Source organism: Trichechus manatus, unplaced genomic scaffold (assembly GCF_000243295.1).
Source record: "Trichechus manatus latirostris isolate Lorelei unplaced genomic scaffold, TriManLat1.0 scaffold00022, whole genome shotgun sequence".
NCBI classification, from domain to species: domain Eukaryota; kingdom Metazoa; phylum Chordata; class Mammalia; order Sirenia; family Trichechidae; genus Trichechus; species Trichechus manatus.
Window position 1 is genome coordinate 20,174,550 of NW_004443958.1, and position 15,622 is coordinate 20,190,171.

At 49.0% G+C, this 15,622-nt stretch overlaps 1 protein-coding gene across 10 annotated transcripts in view; it reads right to left on the reverse strand.

Annotated features, from left to right (window-relative positions):
• ST3GAL1 (ST3 beta-galactoside alpha-2,3-sialyltransferase 1) overlaps positions 1–15,622 on the reverse strand; it is a 101,833-nt gene that overhangs the window by 47,405 nt on the left and 38,806 nt on the right. Inside the window, exon 3 of one of the 10 annotated variants that reach the window (XM_023728218.1) lies at positions 3,373–3,458. The exons of 4 other annotated variants lie outside the window; for them this stretch is intronic. The gene's annotated coding sequence lies outside the window, so the exon portion shown is untranslated. 5 more of the 10 variants (XM_004373019.2, XM_023728222.1, XM_023728223.1 and 2 more) reach the window with 5 other exon arrangements.

Genomic DNA, 15,622 nt, shown 5'->3' on the forward strand with positions numbered 1-15,622 from the left:
TGTTGTGTTCCCCGTCAGGGCGGTCACGGGTGGTAGCCGGGCACCATTGTTTTCCTCTTTGCGATATCTCCCACAAGTGAGATCATAGAATATTTGTCCTTCCGTGTCTGACTTATTTCACACAGCACACTGTTTTCAAGGTTCAGCTAAGCCATAGCATGCATTGGAATTTCATTTCTCTTTATGGCTGAATAATAAATCAGAAAACTTCACCTACAAATATGGACCTCTGGCTTCCCTTGAGAAATGGGAGGACCAGGAACATTTAGTGACAAATCCCCGGGAGCTGAGCAGCAGCTGTCTCCTTTGGTCAGCACCTGGTCAGTTTTCTCGTTGGCCACAAACCCCACCACTCCCTATTGTCTACCAGGCTTCTTTACCCATTCATTTTACCCACTCAGCTCCTGTGGGCATTTGAGACCAGGATCCCTGGGCTGGATGTTGTAAAGGTCTCCTCTGCTCTGGCTGCCTGTGATTTTCCCGGTATTATTCACAGATGCTGCCCTGCTATCCTCTGGGGTGAGACAAGGAGGGTGGGATGGTTGGCTTGAGGCTGAGTCCTCCAGCGCTGCCTCCCACCTCCCTGCTGATGGGAGAGGCTCCACCTCTGCCAGGATTAGATCCCCGGGTCAGCGGAAAGATGATAGCCGCCGAAATGCACCAGCCAGCCACAGGTCCTGCGGAGCACTCTGCTGCAGCCTCCTACAATTACCTGGACCGTGTAATAAAGGCCCCGTTTAGAAACCCTAGAAAGAATCCTGCAAGGAGAACATTTTCCTGGGTAATTTCCTGATCAGAATTTCAGGGTTGGAAGGGACTGTAAAAAGGCATCCTGACCAACCCGTCATTTATGTTTAAATCTCCTCCTCCAGCAAGGCTGACATCATTCCTCAGAGCTAGTCTTACTGTTTGCCCGGCACTCCTTGGGGGGACTGGGAATACAAAGATGCGGGGACCACAGCCCTATCCTGAGTGCTCCAGGCCGTGTGGCCAGTCTGGTAAACAGGTAAAGACAATGCAGGATTCTTAGGGCTTTAAAGACCAATAGCTACCATTTACTCAGCCATACCATGGGTCAAACACTTGGCATAAAATATCTCACCTACTTCTCAAGAAAACTGCTCCCAGGAGGTGCTATTTGTAATCCCCAGTTTGCAGGTGAGGGCCCTGAGGCTCAGAGAGGTTAAGACCCTGGATGGAGGTTACACAGCCTGTAGGTGCTGAGCAGGCTTTGACAAAAGCTTCATGAGACTTTGGGGCTAGGCTTGTAAACACAACCTCAGCTGGTGATATTAGAGGGAGACTAGGGGAGCAGAGAGACGGGCCTTGGGACAGAGCCTTCTAAAGGGGTGAATGACTATGCTGTATCATGAAGGACAAGTAGAAGAGAGGGGGAGAGAGAGAGCCCAAAGTGGGGGCGAGGGAGCTTTGGGGGCCAGCCGAGGGCAGGGCAGGCACAGAGGTCTGGGCCTCAGTAGCAATCAGACAAACACACCGAACACTCGAGACATCGCTTGACACCTATTAACCTGGCAAAAATTAGAAGGCCTTGTGATGCCGAGTGTTGGCGGGCGTGAGAGGACACAGGGTTCGCGTCCTGCTGATGGAAAGGCAAACTCCTCACCCATTCTGGGGAGCCGCCTGCAGGATTGGGCAAATTACGAATAGGCATACCTTATGCCATGAGTCAGAATTGACTTGACAGGCAGCTAACAGCAATAACACGCTTCAGCAATTCCACTCCTGCGTAAAGGCCAGAACTCTCCGAAGAATCAAGGAAAGTATCAAGCAAATTCCAGTGTGTTCTTATACATGGCGAAGGAAGACAGATTCTGCATCGTGACTAATGTTCGTGGCGAACTTTAAATAACATGGAACAATGTTGCTGATATAATGAGGGGGGCAGGGACGATAACAGAGCCACCTCAGTTTTCCTGGGGAGGTATCTGTGAAATACCTGCCAGGCACGCAGTAAGTGCCCAATACGCAAACATGGCCAAGTATTGTTACTGCTAGCGATCATGTTTTGAGACCTTTGAACGAGCCTTTACATTTTTCCTCATTCATCGTTTATTCATTCAATAAATATTTACTAAACATATTCTATGAGGAGACCTTGGGTGGTAAAAATGGTGAATGTGCTCAGTTGCTAACTGAAAGGTTGGAGGTTCGAGTCCACCCAGAGGCACCTTAGAAGAAAGGCTTGGCAATCTACTTCTGAAAAAGTCAGCCATTGAAAACCCTGTGGAGCACAGTTCTACTCTGACACACCAAGGGTCGCCATGAGTCGGAGTCGACGCGAGGACAGTTGGAACTGGAAAAATTTAGTGCTGGCCAGGCACGGTCCAGGTGCTAGGGTTACAGCAGGGAACAAAAGAGGCAAATGGAGTTTAAATTCCAGGAGACACAGAGACCCAACAAGGAAGTAAATGCATAACAGGTCAGATGCTGGGAAGACCAATCAGGAAAACTGAAGAGGAGGGGAGGGGAGGGAGAGTGCGCACAGAGCCTGCAGGCTGCAGTTTTGCACATATTCTGCTGTGAATTCCATTGCTCCAGGCAGCCCCCCCCCCCACCGCCATCCTCTGCCTTCCCATCCTCTGCCTTCCCAGTGCCCCCCCCGCCCCCCCCCCGCCCCCCGGCCCCCCCCCCCCCCCCCGGCTTTCAGTGAAGCTTATCTCAGATCATCAAGACTCCTCTAGCTTCTTCCGGGTCATCAAGAAGGATGTTGGGCCTGGACCCATCTGAGTCAGGAGCAGGGGTGGGGTCCTTGGGTTTTAATGCTGTTTAGCAGAAACAGGAACCCCCAGTGGAGGAGGCATTGTTCCTGCCTTCTCTGCTCCACCCTAGCCTTCAGTCTACACAAATGAACTTCCGCAAGGGGCATTAAGAGCCTCAAAAAGTGACTGGAGGGACCCTGAAGACATGGCCCCCAGGCTCTGTTAGCCCAAAACTAAAACCATTCCCGAGGCCAACTCTTCAGACAAAAAGTAGCCTGGACTATGGGACATAAAATGATACTTGTGTAGAGTGTGCTTCTTAGCTCAAGTAGATACAAGAGACTAAATGGGCAGCTCCTGTCCAGAGGTGAGAATAGAAGGCAGAGAGGGTTAGGAGCTGGTTGAATGGTCACAGGAAATCAGGGGTGGAAAGGAAGAGTGTGTTGTCACAGTACAGGGAGAGCAATTAGGGTCACAGAGCAATGTATGTATAAATTTTTGTATGAGAAACGAACTTGAATTTTAAACTTTCACTTAAAGCACAACAATAAAAAAAAAAAAGAGCCTCAAAAAGTGCTCCTCCATACGACAGATACACTGTCCAATGGAACAGAATTGAGAACCCAGATGTAAATCTATCACCTATGGTCACCTGATCTTCGACAAGGGCCCAAAGTCCATCCAATGGGGAAAAGAGAGTCTTTTTAACAGATGGTGCTGGCAAAACTGGATGTCCATCTGCAAAAAAAAAAAAAAAAAAATGAAATAGGACCCACACCTCACACCATACACAAAAACTAATTCCAAATGGATCAAAGACCTAAATATAAAGCCAAAGACTATGAAGTTCATAGAAGAAAAAATACGATCAACGCTAGAGGCCCTAATACATGGCACTAACAGGATACAAACCAATAACAATACACAAACCGCAGAAGATAAGCTAGATAACTGGGATGTTCTAAAAATTAAACACTTAACGCTCATCAAAAGACTTCACCAAACAGGTAAAAAGAGAACCTACAGACTGGGAAAAATGTTCTGGCTACTACAAGTCAGACAAAGGTCTAATCTCTAAAATCTGCAAGAAATCCAACACCTCTGCAACAAAAAGACAAATAATCCAATTAAAAAATTGGCAAAGGAAATGAACAGATACTTCACCGGAGAAGACATTCAAGCGGATAACAGACACATGAGGAAATGCTCGCGATCACTAGCCATTAGAGAAATGCAAATCAAAACCACAATGAGATACCATCTCACCCCGGCATTACTGTCACGAATCAAAAAAACAGAAAATAACAAATGTTGGAGAGTCTGCGAGGAGATCGGAACTCTTATGCACTGCTGGTGGGAATGCAAAATGATTCAACCATTTTGGAAAGTGATACTGCGCTTCCTTAGAAAGCTAGAAATAGAAATACTATGATCCAGCAATCCCACTCCTAGGAACATATTCTAGAGAAATAAGAGTCGTCACACGAACAGACATATGCACACCCATGTTCACTGAAACATTGTTCACGATAGCAAAAAGATGGAGACAACCTAGATGCCCATCAACAGACGAATGGATAAACACGCTAGGGTACATACACACAATGGAGTACTATGCAACAAGAAAGAAGAATGATGAATCTGCAAAGCATCTTATAACATGGGTGAATGTGGAGGGCATTACGCTGAGTGAAATAAATCAATCACAAAAGGACAAATATTGTATGAGACCACTACTGTAATAACCCATGAAAAGGTTTACACACAAAAGGAAACAATCTTTGATGGTTCCGAGGGAGGGGAGGGGTAGGGACGGAAAAACTCTAAATAGACAATAGATAAGTGGTAACTTTGGTGAAGGGTAAGACAGTACACAATACTGGGGAAGCCAGCATAACTTGTCTAAGGCAAGGTCATGGAAGCTCCATAGACATATCCAAACTCCCTGAGGGACGAATTGCTGGGCTGAGGGCTGTGGGGACCATGGTCTCAGAGAACATCTAGCTCAACTGGCATAACATAGTTTATAAAGAAAGTGTTCTACATTCTACTTTGGTGTGTAGCGTCTGGGGTCTTAAAAGCCTGTGAGTGGCCATCTAAGATACTTAACTGGTCTCACCCCTTTGGGAGCAAGGGAGAATGAAGAAAACAAGATACAAGGAAAAGATTAGTCCAAAGGACTAATGGACCACAACTACCACGGCCTCCACCAGACTGAGTCCAGTATAGCTAGATGGTGCCTGGCTACCACCACTGACTGTCTGACAAGCATCACAACAGAGGGTCCCGGGCAGAGCTGGAGAAAAATGTAGAACAAAATTCTAACTCACAAAAAAAGACCAGACTTACTGGCCTGACAGAGACTGGAGAAACCCTGAGAGTATGGCCCCCGGACACCCTTTTAGCCCAGTAATGAAGTCACTCCCAAGGTTCACCCTTCAGCCAAAGATTAGACAGGCCCATAAAACAAAACGAGACTAAAGGGGCACACCAGCCCAGGGGCAAGGACTAGAAGGCAGTAGGGGACAGGAAAGCTGGTAATCGGTAACTCAAAATCTAGAAGAGAGAGTGTTGACATGTTGTGGAGTTGTTAACCAATGTCATAAAATGATACGTGTACTAATTGTTCAATGAGATACTAGTTTGTTCTGTAAACCTTCATCTAAAGTACAATAAAAAAAAAAAAAAAAACTTTCCCTAAATTGAAGAACTAAAAAAAAAAATAGTGCTCCTCCAAGTCCACCTCTTAACGTCCCTTCTAGGAATCAACTCTAAGGAAATAGCTCAACATGCAGACAGTTTGGCGCCCAAAGATGTTTATCTTTATGATATTTTTAATTGCAAAATGCTAGAAAGTGCAAACGTGCTCTACCTGAAGGAAAAGATTAAGTCAGTCATGGTATGTTCAAGTATCTGTTATACGATGGAAAATTCTGCATCATTAATAATGTTCACGAAGACTTTAAAATAACATGTGGAAATGTCTGCTATACTACTAAACTGGGGAAAAAAATGAGGAAACAATTTCAGAATCTGAATGACAGCTCCAGTATGCTTTTAACCTTGCAGGAACTAAAATTCGGCGAAAGAAAGTATTCTCCAGTGTTAATGTTAAGAGTGATACTTTGCGGGAGGGGCAACGCTGGGGGATTTTCTTTTTTTTTTCTGTATCTTGTTAGTTTTCTCTCCTTTCCAGATTTTCTTCAGTGATTATGGGCTAATTTTATGTATCAGAAAGTAAAAACTAAACAAACAGATAATGGTGGTACCTTTACACCAGCAACCCAGCACTAGGCTGGAACCTCCCCCAGGACCCTGATCTGAGCAATCTCCCAAGGGCGGTTTTAATGGGAGAGCCTCCTAGGTTGTGTCATCCAAGGCCTGAGATTTCATTTTCAGAGGCATAGGCCCAAAGCAGGCTGGGAAAATAGGAAGAAATATAGGAAGCCAGCAAAGGAGATGCAGGTAGGGGTGTGAGTGAGGAGGCTGAGCCAGGGAGGGAGGGAGGAAGGGATGAAGAGAGGAAGGGAGGAAGGGAGGAAGGGAGGAAGGGAGGAAGGGAGGAAGGGAGGAAGGGAGGAAGTATGTATGTATGTATGTATGTATGTATGTATGTATGTATGTATGTATGTATATATGAGGGGGCAGTGCTGGCTTAGTGGTAAAAGTTTTGCCTTCTATGCGGGAGACCAGGGTTCAATTCTCGGCCAACGCACCTCATATGTGGCCACCACCCTTTTGTCAGTGGAGACTTGTGTGTTGCTATGATGCTGAACGGGTTTCAGCAGAGATTCCAGACCAAGAGACTAGGAAGAAAAATTTCGTTCTGTTGTACATGGGGTCACCATGAGTCAGAGTCGGCAGCTAAAAGCAACATACATGTATGCATGTATGAATGAATGAATAAATAAATAAATAAGGCTTCCCTAGAAGGGGGCTCTGGAATACTGTCCCCAGATTCTGTGCCTCCCCAGGGACCCATATCCACATCTCCCCTCTCACAGTCTGTCAGCACTTGTACCCCGGGAGCCAAGACAGACCCTTCCTTTACTTTGAAAGCAGGGTCACAGCTGTGATGTGGTTTTATCTCCTTGCCATCTCCCTGTGGGAATACACCATAATTCCCATGTCCTGGCTCAAGGTCTGAGGCTCAGAGAAGTCAACCAACTTGCCTGAGGCCACACAGCTGCCAAGTGACGAGCAGGAAGGGGGACCGCAGGCCGTCTCTCTGACGCCTCAGTACTTTATCCCACATGACAGCTGACCCATGAGGCCAGGGCACTGGCGTCTGAATGCCCTGGGTTCAAATCCCACCCAACTCACTCAGTGACCGTGGAGTCTTAGGTAACCTCTAGGAGCCCTGGTTTCATTTGCAAACTTTGGGCGAACATGATAAGACCTAAGCGTAAAATGCAAAGGGCCTGGCACCCCGTTAGCACACAATAAACACAGATGTTGCCATTGTCATTCTGTCATCATTGTCCCCCCTGGAGTGAAGCCCTTCTCTGGTTTGGGGGTGAGCCCCCAGAACACTGTCTCCCTCCCACTGCCCCCCAAGGCAAGGCAAGTGTCTTATCACGTCTGTCCCCCAGAGGCCATCGCAGAGATGAAAGGGAAGACCGGGGAGGTATCCCAAGAGCAGAGACGGCGCGGCCTGAGGAAACATTTAGCAGAATGTTTCCAAACTGTTTTCTGGCTTCACGGAGGCAGGCTCTGGCCAACTGGGCTCAGTCAGCATTTAATTCCAAACAGATGGATCTGTGCCTCCCCCACCCCACTGCCAGGTCCCCGCCTGCGCCAGGAGCCCCAGAAAGCAGCGAGAGGTCTCCCACCTTCCTACCAGCGAGAGGGGAGCTGCTGGGCTTGGGAGGGGAGTCACAGCCCTTCCTGAGGGGCTGTTCAGTCCTCCATATGGCAAGAGGGCAGAAGACCAGGAGGTCTAGGCCTGCATTAGCCAAAGGGCAAACAGACGCCACATGCCCCGCCCCTGTCACAGCCCGTGTCACACTTTGATAACCACACAGGTGCACAGATGTCTCTCCTTCCATGATGAGAGACAGGAAAGCCTAGTGGTTAAGCATGTGAACCCTGAGCCAAATTGCCTGGGTGCTGGGCATCCTTGGGCAAGCTACTTAACCTCTCTGAGCCTCTGTTTCCTCCTCTGTAAAGCAAGGAGGAATAAAGAAACCGGTATCTACCTCAAAGGGTGCTCACCCAGGGCTCCCTCCAGCACATACCCCTGGGGCACAGATGGCCCTTTCTCACTCTGCCACTTCCCTTGGGGGTGACGAGCTTAGAGAGCTGGATTCAGCGGTATTGTTCACCCCGCGCTCCCCGTGCCTGAGTGAAGTCCAGCACGCGGTGGGCCTCAGACAGTAAGTATCTGCTACTCCACTGACTCCCAGCTCTCTGGCCTCACCTTTATCCCAGATTGGCGCCCTGATGGGCTGTGCCTCCTGCGGTATATGGGTCTGACTCATGGCGACTCCAGGTTTGTCGGAGTAGAACTGTGCTCCGTAGGGTTTTCAGTGGCTGATTTTCTGGAAGTAGATCACCTGGCTTTTCTTCTCAGGAGTCTGGTTGAACTCAAACTGCAAACCTTTCAGTTAGCAGTGAGCACATTAACTGCTTGCACTACCCAGGGGCGCGTGTGGCGTAGTAAACCGAGAACACCGAACCAGTTGTAGTTGAGTCGAATCTGACTCGTGGTGACCCCATGTGTGCAGGGTAGAACTGCGCTCCGTAGGGTTTTGAAGGCTGTGACCTTTTGGAAGCAGATCACTAGGACTTCCTGTTGAGGCACCTCTGGGTGGGTTCAACCGCCAACCTTTTAGCTAGTAGCTGAGCAAGTTATTGTATGCTGTGGAGCCGATTCCGACTCAGAGTGACCCCAGGGGACAGAGGAGAACGGCCCCATAGGGTTTCCTGGGCTGTAATCTTTACAGGAACAGATCACTAGGTCTTTTCTCTGGCGAATGGCTATTGAGTTCAAAGCATTGACCTCTCAACAGCTGAGCACTTAACTACTGTGCCACCAGTGTTCTTTGTCAAGTGCATGAAAACCCAAAAAACCAAACCTGTTGCCATCAAGCAGATTTTAACTCATAGGGACCCTTTAGGACAGAGTAGAACTGCCCCATAGGGTTTTCAAGCAGCGGCTGGTGGATTCGAACTGCAGACCTTTTGATCAGCAGCTGAGCTCTTAAGCGCTGCGCCACCGGGGCTCCGTGGCGTGCCTGAGGGCAGTGCTATTCAAGGCGCTCTCCCTGGGCTGGACTCACAGCAGCGCTGTCACCCTGGAGCTTGCTAGAAATGCAAATTCTCAGGCCTCGCCCCAGACCCAGCCAATCAGAAATCCTGGGGCTGGGAGCCCTCTGGGAGATTATGATGCAGGCTGGGAGATTATGATGCAGGCTATAGTTTGAGCGGGAGCCCTGGTGGCACAGTGGTTAAGAGCCCGGTTGCTAACCAAAAGGTCAGCAGTTGGAACCCACAGGCCACTCTGCGGGAGAAAGAAGTGGCAGTCTGCTTCTGTAAAGATTATAGCCTTGAAAACCCTATGGAGGAATTCTACCATGTCTTATAGGGTTGCTACGAGTCGACTCGATGTCAGTGGGTCTGGTTTTGAGTTTACAGTTTATAGTTTGAGCAGCACTGTATCAGACTATTGGCAAATACTTCTCCCCCACTTCTGAGGGGAGAGTATACTTCTCCACCCCACTGATGTTGAGCTTGACCATGTGAAAGCCTTGTAGTCAGCACTTACCCGTAGGCCCCACCCAGGGACACCTAGAGTAAAACAACCTCTCGCTTGTTCTTTGTCAACATGCAGCTCCTTTGCCAGGAGGTGACAATACAAACATGCTCCTTGGTTGGCACGGATGGAGGCCTGGATCTGGAGTCGATCAGATCTGGGTTCAAAACTCACCACTCTAGTAGGCTTGGGCAAGTCACCTCACTTCTCTGAACCTCTGTTTTGTCATCTGGCAGCTGCTGAAAAAAGGCCAGACTTTGCTAAATTGTTATGTAAACGAAATGCGGGAGTAAGCCTACCCACTGCACTACCAGACCAGTCCTGCTGCCATCAAGTACTGCACTAGGCTGGAAACGCCCCTCGCTGCTCTGTGAACCCTCTTGCCCTCTTGTAAACCCCACTCTGCAGTCTTCCCGGGCGAATTCTAACTCTGGGAAGTCATGTTGGGCTATTTCCGCCCCAGGGGCCATAGCAGCTCGTTATTTTGTTCTTGTCCTGTAATTGCAGGGTTTTCTGTGGTTTCTCTGTTGCCTGCAAGCCCCAGTGTTCTGTCACTTCTCTCTGACATGTGTTTGTATCTCAAGCACCCAGAGCCATCAGGCGCCTGGCCCCTCAGTGCATGCCTTCTCTGTGGAGACATTAGCTGGCTGAAGCACACTACGGCTCAATGAACCCTCTGATGAGACCTCTACAAGATGTCGTGGCTCTGGGTGGTTGGGGAACCTTAAATGTCTCCATCAGCTCTTTCTACCTCCATCCTCTGCATCTAGAACAATCTGCAGGAGCCCAGACCCCAGGCTCTGGCTAGTGAACGAGTGATGGGAAGATGAACATTAGTGGGTGAAGGTCTCTGGTGTCCAGGAGACCCCCGGGCTGGGTAGAGCTGCTGCTGCATCTGCAAAGAAGGGAATCTTCTGCTCAACAGCTGGCCGAAATGTGGGCTGGCCAGAGCCCAGGCCGAGCTTCCCAAGTCAGGGCTGCCTGTCGTGAGAACTGGAAGAAGCGGTAGGGTGCTCACGCCTGCAAAATGAGGTGTCTGCTAGAAGCGGGAGTGTTGTTTGCTGGTTGCAAGCTCCATCTCCAGGACTGCCTGGGTTTGTGCCTGGCTCTGCCACTTCCTAGCTGGGCAACCTTGCGCAAGTTCTTAACCCCTCTGTGCTTCAGATTCTTATCTGAAAAAATTGGGATGATAGTAACTCATTCAGTCCTCATTAAAAGCTTAAAAAAACCCAAACTGGTTAGTGAAGGAATCCGGCAGACAAATGCCAGGCAGACTGTGCTGGGAGCCTTTGGAAAGGCACACGGGGAAGGCGAGTGGGGTTCTGAGGGGCAGAGCAAGAAGGAGGGCGACCAGTCCATTTGGGGCAGGATGAAAAGGGTTCTAGAGCAGAGACGGCCTCTGAGAAGGGCCTTCGTGGCACAAAGGACTTGCAGGCAGTGCTGGGGGTGCAGAGGCTGGAGGTGGCGCCTCTGTCCAGGGCACTGCACGAACAAAGACATGGAGACATGGAATGCAGGGCCACTGGTGTCCCACTGGGCAGGGGAGAACACGGAGGGCCCAGCCGCTGCCTCTGCAGCCTCGTGGGGAGACAGACTGGATTAATTTGCCCTCTAAGTTGAGGGTGCTGGGCTGGAGGGTCAACAAGGACTATCCTGGGAGCACGGAGGAGGAGCTCCAAGCCCAGGGATGGTGTCGGGGTGGTTCCCAGAGGTGAGGATGAGTAACTTGAGGAGCTTAGAAATCAGCAATAGGGTCACTGAAGAGCAGCGAGAAGCACAGTGTCACCTTGAGAGCCACGAGTCACCCAAAAGCCGATGAGGCGCGTATGACCTGCCTCCCCCGTCTTGACTCACCTACTCCTGGCCCCTCACTCTTTGCCACAGGATCCCTGAGCATCAGAGGATGCTCGGATTCACCAGGCACACCTCTCCCCCTGCTTGGCATGTTCTCCCCCAGATACCTGTGTGGATGATGCGCTCACCTGCTTCAGGTCTCTGCTCACCTGTCACCTTCTCGGTGCGGTCAACCCCACTACCTTCCACTGTCAACCTCCCAAATCCTCCCCCCAGCCTTTTACATAGCACTAGTCATCTTCCAAAGAGCCCTAGTGGCACAGTGGTTAAGCTGTTGTCTGTTAACTGAAAGGTCGGTGGTTCGAACCCACCAGCCACTCCTCGGGAGAAAGATGTGGCAGTCTGCTCCCATAAAGATCACAGGCTTGGAAACCCTACGGGGCAGTTCTACTCTGTCCTATGGGGTCGCTATGAGTTGGAATCGAGTCAACAGCACACAACAACATTCATCTTCCTACACACATTGGAATCTCTTATCTGGTAACTTTGGTGTTGACCAGAAGTCTTCCCCACCAGACGGTAAGCTTCACTAGGGTAGGGTAGAAAGGGGTTTCCATCTGTGAGCTTACGGAAGCATCCCCAGCTCTCTGCACCATGCCTGGCTCTAGTGTGCATTCGATAGATACATGTTCATTGCATCAATAATTGAATCAATGAGTAAGCTAGAGTGGGGAGTGACAGGGCGAATCTGGACCAGTTCAGAATGTCTTCCAGTGAGTGTCACACTGAGAACAGTCAGAAGAGAAGGAAGAAAACACGTTTAAGAGACACTCACATCATGAACTCCTTCTTAAGAAGTTCTGTTGCTTTGGCTGTCAGTGTGGCCAAGCCTTGTGGAGCCGCCATGGTCTTCCAACGGCTGAGGGAGCGCGTGTGCTTTTGCTGTTTCTGGTGAAGCTCATATAGAGAGCTTCCAGACAAAAGGCATTTCGGGAAAATGCTCCCGTGCGAGACGAGACCCCAACAAAGCACCAGCAAGACCTTCACCAGCAGCCTGCCGTGTCTTTCTTTGATTTCTGCCACCCAGCAGCCAGATGTTCCCAATCAGGCGCTAAATGGAGACAGTCAGTCGCTTCACCAGGAAATGGAGGAAAAGGAAATGAGGAGCCACATCAAGAATCATCATCAAGCCCTAGATGGAGGCTCGAGGGAAACCAAGAGGTGGGACAGAAGTTCTGGGGGTGCCTGGGGCCTGCACAGCTGACCACTTATCTGGGCAAGGGGCTCCTGGACAGAACGGAAACTCTCTCAGGCTCCTGTGTCCTTTGTCTCTGTCTTACACACTTGGAGTCTTAGAAATAATGTCAAATGGATAACTGTTTTGCTTTAGCAACTTAAAAAAAAAAAAATTGGGGCTTTAGTATATGTATGAAGCCCTGGTGGTGCAGTGGTTAAAAGCTTGGCTGTTAACCAAAAGGTCAGCAGTTCAAATCCACCGGCAGGTCCTTGGAAACCCTACGGGGCAGTTCTACTCTGTCCTGTGGGGTTGCTAGGAGTCGGAATGGACTCGATGGCAACGGGTTTGGTTTTCTGGTTTCTATGTAGTCTTACGGTTCTCTCGAGAAACAGAACATATATACACGTGAGTGTGTGTGTGTGCATGTGTGTGTGTGTGTGTGTGTGTGTCGAGAGAGAGAGAGAGAGAGAGAGAGACGATTTATTTTAATCAATTGGCTGATGTGATTGTGGAGGCTGCCAAGTCCAAAATCCACAGGTCGGGAACAGGAAGAAAAGAGGAGTCTAGCAAAATGTTTGTATCCTGGAGGCAGAGTACACCCTAAGGAAACTCACTTTTGGTTCTAAAGGCCTTCAAATGAGGCCCATCCACATTATGCAGGGCCATCTGCTTTATTTACCAAACCAAAAACCAAACCCATTGTTGTCGAGTCTACAGCAACCCTACAGAACAGGATAGAACTGCCCCACTGGGTTTCCAAGGAGCACCTGGTGGATTCGAACTGCCGACCTTCTGGTTAGTAGCCAAACACTTTATCACAAGGCCTCTGATTTAATCACAGGTAACCACTTCATAACAGAGATGAGACTAGTGCTTGGCCAAACAACTGGGCCCTGTAGCTTAGCCAAGTGGACACACACAGTCACCCATCACAATAGCATAACCCTGCCCTGACAGCTGCCTACACGTTAACTCATTCTAGCCTCAGAAGAATGTTTTCAGGCAGGTAATTATTACCCCGGTTTACAGCGGGTGGGAGGGAGGCACAGAGAAGTTCACAGCTTGCCTCAGTCTACTCAACTGGTTGTGGTAGAAGCAGGTTGTGACCCCAGGCAGACTGGCTTGAAAAGCCAGATTCTTAACCACTATACCTGTGGATCCTAAATTACATTCCAGGGACACACCCGGGTCATTGGGGCCCTTCGTAATAATACTAAGACGTTGTTTGCTTTTGCCACTGTCATTCTCTTGGAAGTGTACAATGGAAGTTTCCAGAAGCAAATGATACGTGGCTTCACACCGGATTGGATGGGGAAGCAAATATGAGAACCCAGGGGTTTGCCTCTTGGCCAGACATTAAAGAGCTCTGCAGAAATGTAAACAATGCTACTCTTCTTGCTGATTTTCTTTTGCTGTTTTGAGAAATAGCTATTTTTCTGTCAAAATGTTATTTATGTCAACCTATGGTCGATTTATGATTGCTATTTTTAAATGAAGTGATAAATATTTAGAGAAGGTTGTTGGTGTTAGGGGCCGTTGAGTCAGTGCTGACTCATAGCGACCCTATGTACTACAGAACGAAGCACTGCCCGGTCCTGCGCCATCCTCACAATCCTTGTTGGGCTCTGTCCTTCTCCAGAGACTGATCCCTCCTGATAATATGTCAAAATATGTGAGAATATCAGTTTTAATTTCTTATATAAACTGTTGCTGTTGTTGGGTGCCGTCGAGTCGATTCCAACTCATAGCTACCCCATGTGACAGAGTAGAACTGCCCCATAGGGTTTTCTAGGCTGTAATCTTTACGGAAGCAGATCGCCAGGTCTTTCTGTAACTGAGCCGCTGGGTGGGTTCAAATTGCCAACCTTTTGGTTAGCAGCCGAGAGTTTAATCACTGCATCACCAGGGTTCCTTCTTATATAATAAATACCAATATATATAAGCCATGTAAGGAAAAGCTATTCGGGGCCCTAAGTAATGTTTAAGAGGGTAAAGGGGTCTTAAGATCAAAACGTTTGAGGATCACTGTACAACACTGTGCCGGGCTGCCCCTCAATCCCAAATGTCCCTTGGAAGTGTGGACAGGACGAGTCTTCTTGCCACGTTGCAAGATGTGTGGTATCCCTGGGTCCCTGGCTGGAAGATGCCAGAAGACTCCCCAAAGTACTGTGTCAGCCAACATGTCCCTCCTCCGGGTGTGTGTGTAGTTGAGAAGCACAGCTGTAAAAGGATACTTTCTGCTTCATCTGTTGTGGTTCATTCACTCACTAAGTTCATTCACTCACTCACTCACTCATTCCCATATTCATTCATTCAAACAACTAAGTAACTGATGGAGAGCCAGGGCAGACAGCTCAGTAAATGAGGGACTTCCAGCATACGTATTTGCGAGGCCCTGTGGCTCTGTACAAGGGGCTCTGGTGGCGCAGTGGTTAAAGCAATAGACTGCTAATCAGGAGGTCGGCTGTTCGAAACCACCAGGGGCTCCACGGGAGAAACATGTGGCAGTCTGGTTCCGTAGAGATTTACAGCTTTGGAAACCCTATGGGGTCGCTATGAGTCAGAATCCACTTGACGGTGGTGGGTTTGGTTTTGGTTGGGGCACTGTGCTGGAGTCCTCGGATGCGGAGAATTGTTAATAAGCTCAGCTGCAAACTGAAAGGTTGAAAGTTCAAGTCCACCCAGAAGTGCCTCAGAAGAAAGTTCTGGCGATCTAATTCCAAAAAATCACCATTGAAAACCCTGTGGAGCACAGTTCTCCTCTGAAACACAGCGGATCGCCGTGAGCTGGAGTTGACTCAGTGACAACCGGTTTGGTTTCCTTGGGGGGACACCTGCTGGGTCTGAGCTGATGGAGCTGCAGCAAACTAATGTGTCTTTCTTGACTACTTTCTTTCTGCTGTGGAATTACTTGGAGTCCTGGATTTCCACTGAATGCTGGAATTCTGGAGACCTCTGGATTTCCATGGCATATGAGAATTCTATTCCCATCACAGCCCAACAGCACTCGGAATTCTGTGCAGACCTGCAGTTCCTTCAAACCCTGGAGTTCTGTAAAACTTCTGACGTCTGTGGAGCCCTGGGGGCCAAGGCAAGTGGTCTGTAGAAGGTGCAGAC